Here is an 11,144-nt window from a genome sequence, read left to right as displayed (position 1 = left end):
CAGGTGAAGGTGCTGGTCGAGCGCGTCGTGCAGCTCATCCGCGACGGGGTGACTGGTATGGACCTCCTGGAGGTCTTCCTCAGGCAGCGCATCCAACCGCTCTAATTCTGAGACAATCCTATGTGGATGTATTCTGGAACTGAGGACACCACTCGGATCCACCCGGAGGAGATCAACGGCGTCACGCTGGAGCAGTGTATGGGAAGCATTATGGGGAACAAGGACAACCCCCGAGGAGCCAGGAGGGTCGTTCCACTCGACCATTCATATAAAGTTGGCAAGGTCCAACACTGCATTTCCGACCGTGATTTTGTTTTTCTTTCCATTCTGTCTTTTTGGAATCGTCCGACTGACTTTTGTCTTGTTTGTTGTCTTCCAGGTCACGACTGAAATGTACGCGATGCCCAATGCAGTGCAGGAACAAGCCAAGGAGGGGGAGGAGAAAGCGAGGAGGGGGAGTGGAAATCTGACGACGAGGGGGAAGAGGATGAAGACAGTTCCAGCAAGGAGGAGGAGGAAATGGAGGTCGATCCTCCTCACACGGAGAGGCGATCCAAGCTCGCCCATGATCCCGCGAGGGAGCGCGGCAAAGCGGTCGCGCCCGTGGTGCCGTTGACAAAGCGCTCTCGGACGGCCTCTCTGGTGCCGACTGAACAAGCGCCGAAGCATCCGCGGGCAGAGTCGTCCAAGCCGCCGAAGGCCTTGCCCAAAATGAGAATGGCCATTCCCACCATCTACGGGTAACAACAGGATTTGTGTTTCTTTGTTCAGCTCAAGTGAACTTCCGGTCGACTCATCGATTAACCGACTGACTGCTAAAATCTACAGCGCTGCTACCTCCGAGACCTCCGCCAAGGATGGCGACCAGGAAATGGAAGACACCGTTACCTCTAACCCTGGTATGTCCTCTTGTAGTTTTCACTTTGGTCGACTGGATCTTTGTGTTCCAACTCTGGATTTATCTTCCAGCTCCTCGCCACGTCATTGATCTCCTTGACGATGATGACGAGGTGCCTCTGAAGGCGAGGAAGAGCAGAAAGGATCCGGCTGGCAGGGCCACTCGGACTGCGTCAGCACCTGAGGTGCCAGCTCAAGAGGGTGGCAACGCCGCTCGGCATTCTCTGACCTTCGCCGTACCGCTGACAAGCGTCAGGCCTTCATCGTCGACTGCCGAACCGCCCTCCCTTTTCGTCGCACACCACGTCCCAGAGGACCAGGCGGGCGCTGCTAAGGAGGCTATATGCCAGGTGGGGATAATGATGGAGCAAGTGAAGGCGATCTGGGAAGCTAGCCAAGCGGCTTACGATGCAAGCTCAGCCATTCAGAGCAATGTCCAGGTTAGTCGACAATCGCCTGTTCTGTTAGGATATGTTATCTGAAGATTTTCTTTTCAGAAATCTTTTTGTGTCTGTACACCCACTGGGTGTGTCGATTGGGTTTGTAGATTGGTGGGGGCACGCTGAGTGCACCCACTAGGTGTAGTCTCTGAGACTACGATGGACTACTGGCAGTCGACTGTAGTCTTTGTAGTTGAAATTTCTTCACTCGGTCTGGTCGAGCCATGTCGAGTGGAATGTCAGGACCTGTGGGGGCACGCTGAGTGCGCCCACTGGGTGTAGTCCCCGAGACTACAGTGGACAGCTGGCAGTCGACTATAGTCTGAAGAATTCTCTTTTTTCTTGAAGACTATGATGAAACCATAATCTCTTTGTCCCTTTCGGTCGACTGGTCGATCGAGTCGGTAGAACTAGTGGGGGCACGCTAAGTGCACCCACTGGGTGTAGTCCCCGAGACTACTGTTGAATATTTTGATTCGACTGTAGTATTAGAAACATTACTGTTTTTCTCTTAGTCACACGGAAGTAACCTCTCTTTAATGCCTGTCGACTGTTTCTTTGCAGAAATCTTGCGAGCTCGTGGCCCGCTATACTAAGTTGGAGAAGAAACACATACAGCTCGACCTCGACTTAAAACTTGTCCAAGAGAACTTTCAGAAGGCAAAGGACGAGGCAACAGGTACGATTGGTGAGAACTTGATGATTGTTTTTATCTTTCTGACCGTTATTGATTCTGACCTCCTTGCCATTTTGCAGAGAAAACGAAGGCGGCTCTGATAAGAAGGACCAGGAACTTGCTGAGGCGCAGAAGGCTGCATCTGATAAAACGAAGCTTGCGGAAGAAAAGCTGGCTTCTGTTGGCAAGCTCAAAGAGGAGAACGTCAGCCTGAAAGCTGCTCTTGACGCGGCCAACAAGGAAGTCAGCCGTCTGAAGAACGACAAGATTGCTCTGAGTGACAAGGCAAGTGAACTGGTGGGGAAGAAGAACGATCTGGAAGCTTATCTGGGAGGGCTCGCCAAGAAGCTATTCCTCATGCTTGAAGGTAACCTCTTTCACTCGACTGACTTGTCACCGTTCATCCGTGGTGGAACTGCTGGTTCATGTATGACTTGTATTTACAGAATTCTGTCAAAACTTTGAGGAAGAGACCAGTCGAGTGGAGACAGGCTTGGATCCTATCAACTCTCTAATGAAGGATGAAGCTGCCATGAATGTGCTTCGACTAGAGTCTCGCATCGCTGGCGTGGTGGATTATCTGGCCCAATTGAAGGCAGCAGCGTCGCGAATCGACACGACACTCTGGCCAGGGGAGATGCTTCAGAACGACCTCGAGTCTTTAATGACTCGACTGAATGAAGTCCCCGGCTGAGTGCAAGAGTGGAAGAAGTCTTCTGCCAGGTGCGGTGCTGACATAGCTCTGTCTTTAGTCCGTGTTCACTGCAAAGACGCATGAGAGGAAAAGCTGGAGTCCCTCAAGGTGGCCAATACTAAGAAGCATGACTTCCGATCCTTCATGGACACATTCATTGCAGCTGCCACTCGGATTGCTGACGGAATCGACCTGGATGAGTTCGTCGCACCTTCCAGTCCTCCACCGGAGGAGTAAAAAACTTTTATGCTTGATGCCTTAAATTCGCCTCGGAATGCCGAGTGATTTTTGTAACTGATAAACTTTAACAGGCTTGATGCCTGAGCACTTCTGGATCCGTAGGATGTTATCTGAACTTGATGCCTAAGCTTTGCGGTTGAATATGTTTGCATTTGTCTTCGAATGACATAGTTCTTCGTTTGGAATATATTTTCTTGCTTGAGACTTGCTCTTGCAGGCTGGAGTACAGAGCCAGTCGTCTTGCGTCCTTGCGACTCAGGATGAAGCGCACATTGTATTTGTGCCGAAGCTCGAAGGAGAAGGTAACAGTCGACCTCGTAGTCCTTGCAATGCGCACGTGGTATTTGTGCCGGAGCCCGGAGGAGAAGGTAATCAGTCGACCTGCACCTTGTCGTCCTTGCTGGTCGGAACGATTTTCGTACTTAGGTGAGTGCTGAACTACAGCTAAGCCTCCGAGTGTGAGGCAGACTCGCCACTCGATAGGATTTTAAACACTTAGGCGAGCACTGGGCTATAGCTAAGCCCCCAAGTGAGAAGCAGATTCATCACTTGGTAGGATTTTAAACACTTAGGCGAGCACTGGGCTGCAGCTAAGCCCCCGAGTGGGAGGCAGGTTCACCACCCGGTAGGATTTCAAACACTTAGGCGAGTGCTGAACTGCAGCTAAGCCTCCGAGTGTGAGGCAGACTCATCACTTGGTAGGATTTTAAACACTTAGGCGAGCACTGGGCTGCAGCTAAGCCCCCGAGTGGGAAGCAGGTTCGCCACCCGGTAGGATTTCAAACACTTAGGCGAGCACTGGGCTGCAGCTAAGCCTTCGAGTGTGAGGCAGACTCATCACTTGGTAGGATTTTAAACACTTAGGCAAGCACTGGGCTGCAGCTAAGCCCCCGAGTGGGAGGTAGGTTCGCCACCCAGTAGGATTTCAAACACTTAGGCGAGCACTGGACTGCAGCTAAGCCCCCGAGTGGGAGGCAGGTTCGCCACCCGGTAGGATTTCAAACACTTAGGCGAGCACTGTGCTGCAGCTGAGCTCCCGAGTGTGAGGCAGACTCACCACTCGGTAGGATTTTTATTGTTTCTCGTTGTATTTGTGCCGTAGCTCGAAGGAGGAGGTAGCAGTCGACCTGCACCTTGTCGTCCTTGCGGATCGGAATGATTTTCATACTTAGGCGAGTGCTGTACTGTAGCTAAGCCTCCGAGTGGGAGGTCTACTCTCCACTCGGTAGGATTTTTAAACACTTAGACGAGTACTGGAATGCAGCTAAGCCCCCGAGTGGGAGGCTTGCTCTCCACTCGGTAGGATTTTAAACACTTAGGCGAAACGGATTCGCAGCTAAGCCCCCCAGTGGGAGGTTTGCTCTCCACTCGGTAGGATTTCAAATACTTAGGCGAAACGAATTCGCAGCTAAGCCCCCGGGTGGGACGTTTGCTCTCCACTCGGTAGGATTTCAAATACTTAGGCGAAACGGATTCGCAGCTAAGCCCCCGAGTGGGAGGTTTGCTCTCCACTCGGTAGGATTTCAAATACTTAGGCGAAACGGATTCGCAGCTAAGCCCCCGAGTGGGAGGTTTGCTCTCCACTCGGTAGGATTTCAAATACTTAGGCAAAACGGATTCGCAGCTAAGTCTTCGGGTGAGAGGCTTGCTCGTCACTCAGCAGGATTTTTTTTACAAACTTAGGCGAAACGGATTCGCAGCTAAGCCACCCACTGGGGGGTTTCTTACACAAGCAAAAGCAACAACAATTAATGGGAAAATTATAACACTTTTGTCTTTGATAGATAAACTACAGGAGTACTTTTATTGTATCTCATCTGAGTGAGTATTTAAGTGTAAAAGGGGCGGAGCAGATCCGCATTCCAGGCTCGTGGCTCGTCAATTTGGCGATCAACATTGTAAAGATGGTACGCTTCATTGTGGAGAACTTTGGTGACGATGAGGGGGCCTTCCCAAGTAGGGGCGAGTTTGTGTGGCTTCTGTTGGTCCACTCGGAGGACCAAGTCTCCTTCTTGGAAGGCTCAACTCTTCACATTTCTGGCGTAGAATCAGCGCAAGTCTTGCTGATAGATGATCGATCGGATCATGGCCATCTCTCTTTCTTCTTCCAGAAGGTCGACTGCGTCCTGCCGGGCTTGCTCTGCTTCGACTTCGGAGTAGAGCTCGACTCGTGGTGCATTGTGAAGCAGGTCACTCGGCAAAACCGCTTCAGCTCCATAGACCAGAAAGAATGGAGTCCTCCCAGTCGACCGATTTGGGTAGTCCTCAATCCCCAAAGAACTGATGGAAGTTCGTCAACCCACGCGCCGGCTGCGTGCTTGAGGTCACGCATCAACCGGGGTTTCAGTCCTTTGAGAATTAGGCTGTTTGCTCTTTCTACTTGTCCATTCGACTGGGGGTGGGCGACTGAGGCGTAGTTGACTCGTGTGCCTTGGGAAGCGCAGAAAGCTTTGAATTGATCGGAATCGAAGTTTGACCCGTTATCAGTGATGATGCTATGCGGGACTCCATACCTAAATATCAATTCCCTGATGAAGCTGATGGTTGTGCCAGCATCAAGATTTTAATAGGCTTGGCTTCGATCCACTTGGTGAATTTGTCGACTGCCACCAGTACATGGGTGAAGCCGCTTCTGCCAGTTCTCAGTGGTCCAACCATATCTAACCCCCAAACAGCGAACGGCCAGACGATTGGGATGGTCTTCAAGGCTGAAGAGGGTTTGAGTGACATGTTGGAGTAGAACTGACATCCTTCACACTTGTCGACTATCTCTTTCGCCATTTCATTTGCTCTGGGCAAGTAAAAACCCGCTCGGTATGCTTTAGCCACGATGGTCCGAGAAGACGCATGATGGCCACAAGTCCCCGAGTGGATATCGTTGAGAATCATTCGACCCTCTTCCGGTGCTATGCATTTCTGGGTGACTCCAGTCGCGCTTTCTCTGTACAACTGTCCCCTCATGACGGTAAAGGCCTTGGATCGACGGACGACCTGCCGAGCCTCTTCTTCATCCTCTGGGAGCTCTTTCCTTAGAATATACGCGATGTAAGGCACTGTCCAGTCGGGAGAGATAACCAGAACTTCCATGATTAAGTCGACCACAGCTGGGACCTCAACTTCAGTCGGATCCGTGGCACTTTTTGGCTGCGGGGCTTCTTCGGTGAAAGGATCCTCTTGAACTGACGGTGCATGAACATGCTCCAAAAACACGCCACTGGGGATGGCTTCTCTTTTGGAACCTATCTTTGCCAAGTCATCAGCTGCTTGATTTTTCAATCGGGGTATGTGATGAAGCTCTAACCCCTCGATTTCTTCTCCAGCTTTCTTACTGCGTTGCAGTAACCAGTCATAGCTGGGCTTATGACGTCCCACTCCTTCTTCACTTGGTTAACCACTAAATCTGAGTCGCCGTAGACCATGAGGCGACAGACGCCGAGTGAGATGGCCATACGCAACCCATACAAAAGTGCTTCGTATTTTGCTTCATTGTTGGAGGAATCAAAGTGAGTCTGGAGTACATATCTGAGCTTATCTCCTCTGGGGGAAACCAACAGTACCCCGACACCGGAACCATTCAGCATTTTAGAGCCATCAAAGAACATAGTCCAGTGCTCCGAGTGAAGTTGAGTCGGTAACTGTTGTTCAGTCCACTCGCGAGGAAATCTGCTATTGCTTGGGACTTGATAGCTTTCTTTGCCTCAAATCTGATATCCAGGGGAAGGAGTTCAAGCGCCCATTTTGCCACTCGACCAGTTGCGTCTCTATTGTGCAGAATCTCTGATAATGGGGCATCGCTGACGACTGTGATGGTGTGGTCAGAGAATTAGTGAGCAACTTTCTTCGTGGTCATATAAATCCCATATATGAGCTTCTGATAATGAGGGTATCTTTGCTTTGATGGGGTCAGGACTTCAGAAATATAATATACTGGGCGCTGAACTTTGAAGGCTTTCCCTTCTTCTTCCCGCTCGACCGTAAGTACTGTACTGACGACTTGTCCTGTGGCTGCAATGTAAAGCAGCAAAGGCTCTTTGCTGATCGGGGCAGCAAGCACCGGCTGGGTGGAAATCAGGGTTTTTAACTCTGCAAACGCTGCATCAGCTTCAGGAGTCCACTCGAACTTGTCTGACTTCTTCATCAGTCGATAAAGAGGCAATGCCTTCTCACCGAGTCGAGAGATGAATCGACTTAGAGCGGCCAAGCAACCAGTAAGCTTCTGCACATCGTGCACCTGCACAGGTTGTTTCATTTGGAGTATAGTGCCCACTTTCTCTGGGTTTGCATCGATTCCTTGTTTAGAAACGAGAAACCGAACAGCTTCCCGACAGGAACTCCGAATGTGCACTTGGATGGATTAAGCTTGATATCATACCTCCTGAGGTTGGCAAATGTTTCAGCGAGGTCAGTCAGCAGGTCGGGACCTTTCCGTGACTTGACCACAATGTCATCCATGTATGCTTCCACATTCCGACTGATTTGAGTGAGCAAACACTTCTGAATCATCCTCATGAACGTGGCTCCGACATTCTTGAGGCCGAATGGCATGGTGACATAACAAAAGCACCCGAATGGGGTGATGAAAGCTGTTTTGATCTCATCGGGTCCAAACAAACGGATCTGATGGTACCCGGAATAGGCGTCTAAGAAAGACAGTCACTCACATCCCGCAGTCGAGTCGACTATTTGGTCGATGCGGGGGAGAGGAAAATGATCTTTTAGGCAGGCCCGATTGATATCATTAAAATCAATGCACATGCAAAGTGACTTGTCCTTCTTGGGGACCATGACAACATTGGCGAGCCACTCGGAGTGGTAAATCTCTTGGATAAACTCTGCTGCTAAGAGCTGAGCCACCTCTTTGCCAATAGCCTTCCTTTTCTGGACGGCGGACCGTCGCAGATGTTCCTTGACAGGTTTTGCCTTTGAATCGACTCGCAGACGGTGCTCAGCCAGCCCCCTGGGTACACCTGGCATGTCAGAAGGTTTCCATGCAAAGATGTCTCAGTTCTCACGGAGGAACTGGATGAGCGCTTCTTCCTATTTGGGGTCGACTGTCATGGAGATATTAGTCGGAGCAGCGTTGGGATCGGTCAGGTGGATGTGAACTGGTTTTGTCTCGCTGGACGACTGAAACGCTGATTCCGTAGCAGGCTTCTTGGCTCGCAACAAATCACTCGGGTCTGCATTTCTCTGGTGTTCCTGCCATTCTTCTGCTACCATCTGAGCATCGGTGATCTTTGAGCCTTTCTGAAAGTACTCTTCCGCCTTTTTGCGATTACCAGTAACAGTGATCACGCCTTTAGGGCCAGGCATCTTCAATTTGAGGTACACATAACATGGTCGAGCCATAAAACGTGCATAAGATGGCCTGCCCAAAATGGCGTGATAGGCACTTTGGAAATCCACAACCTCAAATGTCAGCTTTTCTTTGCGGAAGTTTTTGGAATCACCAAAAACCACATCGAGAGCAATCTTGCCGAGTGACGCGGCATTCTTGCCAGGAATGACTCCATAGAAACTCATATTGCTTGTGCTGAGTCTGGACATCGGAATGCCCATCCCTTCTAGTGTCTTTGCGTACAGTATGTTCAGACTACTGCCGCTATCCATCAACACTTTAGTCAGCCGAGTACCTTCGACGACTGGGTCGACCACCAGAGCCTGCCTCCCAGGGGTGGCTATGTGTGTCGGGTGATCAGACTGGTCGAATGTGATGGCCGTCTGAGACCACTTCAGATAATTGGGCATTGCCGGAGCAGCCATATTCACCTCTCGGTTTATAACTTTCAGTCGATTCTTGCTCTCAACGTCAGCAAAAATCACCAGAGTGGAATTGACTTGAGGATATTCTTCGTCACTATCCCCCTTGTCCTCAACTTTGTCCGACTCTTTTTCCTTATCCTTGAACTGTTTCCCTTGGAACTGCTGTATCAAGAGTCGACACTGTCGAGTGGTATGCTTCGGGTAAATGAAATTACCCTCTTCATCTTTCTTGGTGTGGATGTGACACGGTAAATCCATCATGTCATTTCCTTCTTTATCCTTTACTTTCTTGGGGTTCCAAGGCCATTTGGGCTTCCCCTTGAACTTTCCTTGAATCATGGCCAAGGCTTCTCCAAGAGCAGCTAGCTCGGCTTTCCGCTTTTGCTTCCGACTGGAGTTCCCTCCTCCGGTGTCACGGGAGACTGACTTGTGCTTGCCACTCCGGAGCCGATCCTCTTCCTCACTATTGGCATATTTGGTGGCTATCTCCATCATTCGACTTAGAGACATGTGTCCGGTTCGACCGAATTTCAGGCTTAGCTCTCTGTACTTAACGCCTTCCTTGAAGGCGCAAACTTCCTGGTGATCAGATACATTCTCTACTGTGTGATGCAATGTGATCCATATCTGGATGTAATCTCTCAAAGTTTCATTCGACTTCTGCACACAAGATTGCAGCTCTGTCAGCCCTGCTGGTCACTTGCATGTTCCTTCGAACATTCTAACAAACACTCGGGAAAGATCTTCCCACGCGTAAATGCTGCTGGGTGTCAACTGATTCAACCATGCTCTGGCCGAACCCTCTAACATAAGAGGCAGATGCTTCATGGCCACCTCATCGTTTCCACCGCCATTCTGGACAGCCACTCGGTAGTCTTCAAGCCAAGTATCAGGCTTAGACTCACCATTGAATTTGCTGACTCCAATCGCCAACTTGAAGTTGGGGGGAATCACCGCAGCCCTGATGGCTCTGCTGAAACACTCTGGTCCGGAGACATGCACTCGGCTGCTGGTGGGTACATCCCTGTCGTGCCCTTCTCTGTGGGCTCTATTCCCGTCGACCAGATCTTGAACGATGATGGATCTCGCATCAAAGCCTGGTTCCCTGGGGTCGACTGGAACTCTTCGCCCGCCATTGTGCTGGCGTCTATCATACTGCTGTCGAGGTGCGTAGGATCCACCCCTTGGGGGAGGGGTGGGCACTCGACGCCGATCATCGCGATCGTAGCGGTGATCATACCGCTCACGGTTCCTGTACTGATCATGCCGGTCTCCACGCGCTTCACGCCTCAGGGGTAATCTGGGGCTATGAGCCGACTGGACCATATTCGCTGCCACAGATTTGCTGTGAATCCTGTTCTGCAACTGTGACACAACTGAATTTTGATCTCCTGCTGCCCGGAGCAAATCTCTGATCTGCATCAAGCCCCTGCCAGCCTCTGACTGGGAAGGCTGAATTGATTCTGCTATACGGGCTGCAGCTGCTAGATTCTGAATCGGAGTTCGATATACCTGAGTCGGAGGTGGAAAGAGCTGACGTCGACAGGAGTCAGGGACCCGTTGTCGCGCACGCTCGTCGAGTGCTCGCTGAAGGTTCTCCAGTCGAGTGCGCTCAGCCAGATTGGCCAAGCGCGCGTCCTCCAAGGCGCGAGCCTCAGGGGTTTCTCCAACATTAGGAGTATGAAGGGCATCCATGTTTCGGCGGCGAAGTTCTTTCCTCTGCAGCGAATTGAGGGGCTCAGGAAGGTATTCCTCATGGGCATTGCGACGGATCGCCTCTGCCGTCACGTCCCTCGGCACCGGGATAGCCGGGGGGACCATGTGGTCCGTTGACCATCAAGACCTCCGCCGCTCGATCACTGCTATCGCACTCGGATGCAGTCTCTACGGAGCCAGTCGACAGGTCGAACAGGCCGTAGAGAGATTCGTCGGGCTCGATTGTCGCGACTTGGGCAGTGGTCGACTGGAGAGCCACCGCATGCCTCACCCACCGCTAAAGCCTCGACCGACCGGAGCGCTTGCGCCGGTGGGAAGTGGGAAGGGAGGATGACACAAAAACCGGTCGATACTGGGTCGACAGTTGCTGCAGAAGGACGCCACGGACGCACGCACGGAAGTGCGTCGCTCCGCAGACTGGGAGTGCGTCGACGTCGAGCGGAGCCTCCTAAAGCCAGGCAGAGTCGTCGGCAACGAACGTGAGCGCGCCGAGACGGATCTCGCGGCCCTCAACCAAAACTCCGCCTAAAACCATGATGAAGGAGACCGGAAGAAATTGCAACTTCTCCAATAAGTCGCTAAGACACCTGCCCCATGGTGGGCCCCAACTATCGTGGTTCTAAGTCTGACAGTAGTGTAGGGGGGTACTAAGAGAGAGGCAAGATCCTAGCAATGGAGTAGTTTACACGCAAGAGTTTTACGAGTTCAGGCCCTTCTT

The sequence above is a fragment of the Triticum aestivum genome, chromosome 5B (assembly GCF_018294505.1).
Source record: "Triticum aestivum cultivar Chinese Spring chromosome 5B, IWGSC CS RefSeq v2.1, whole genome shotgun sequence".
Lineage (NCBI taxonomy): Eukaryota > Viridiplantae > Streptophyta > Magnoliopsida > Poales > Poaceae > Triticum > Triticum aestivum.
The sequence above is the reverse complement of the archived record's forward strand: the minus strand, read 5'-3'. Positions refer to the sequence as shown.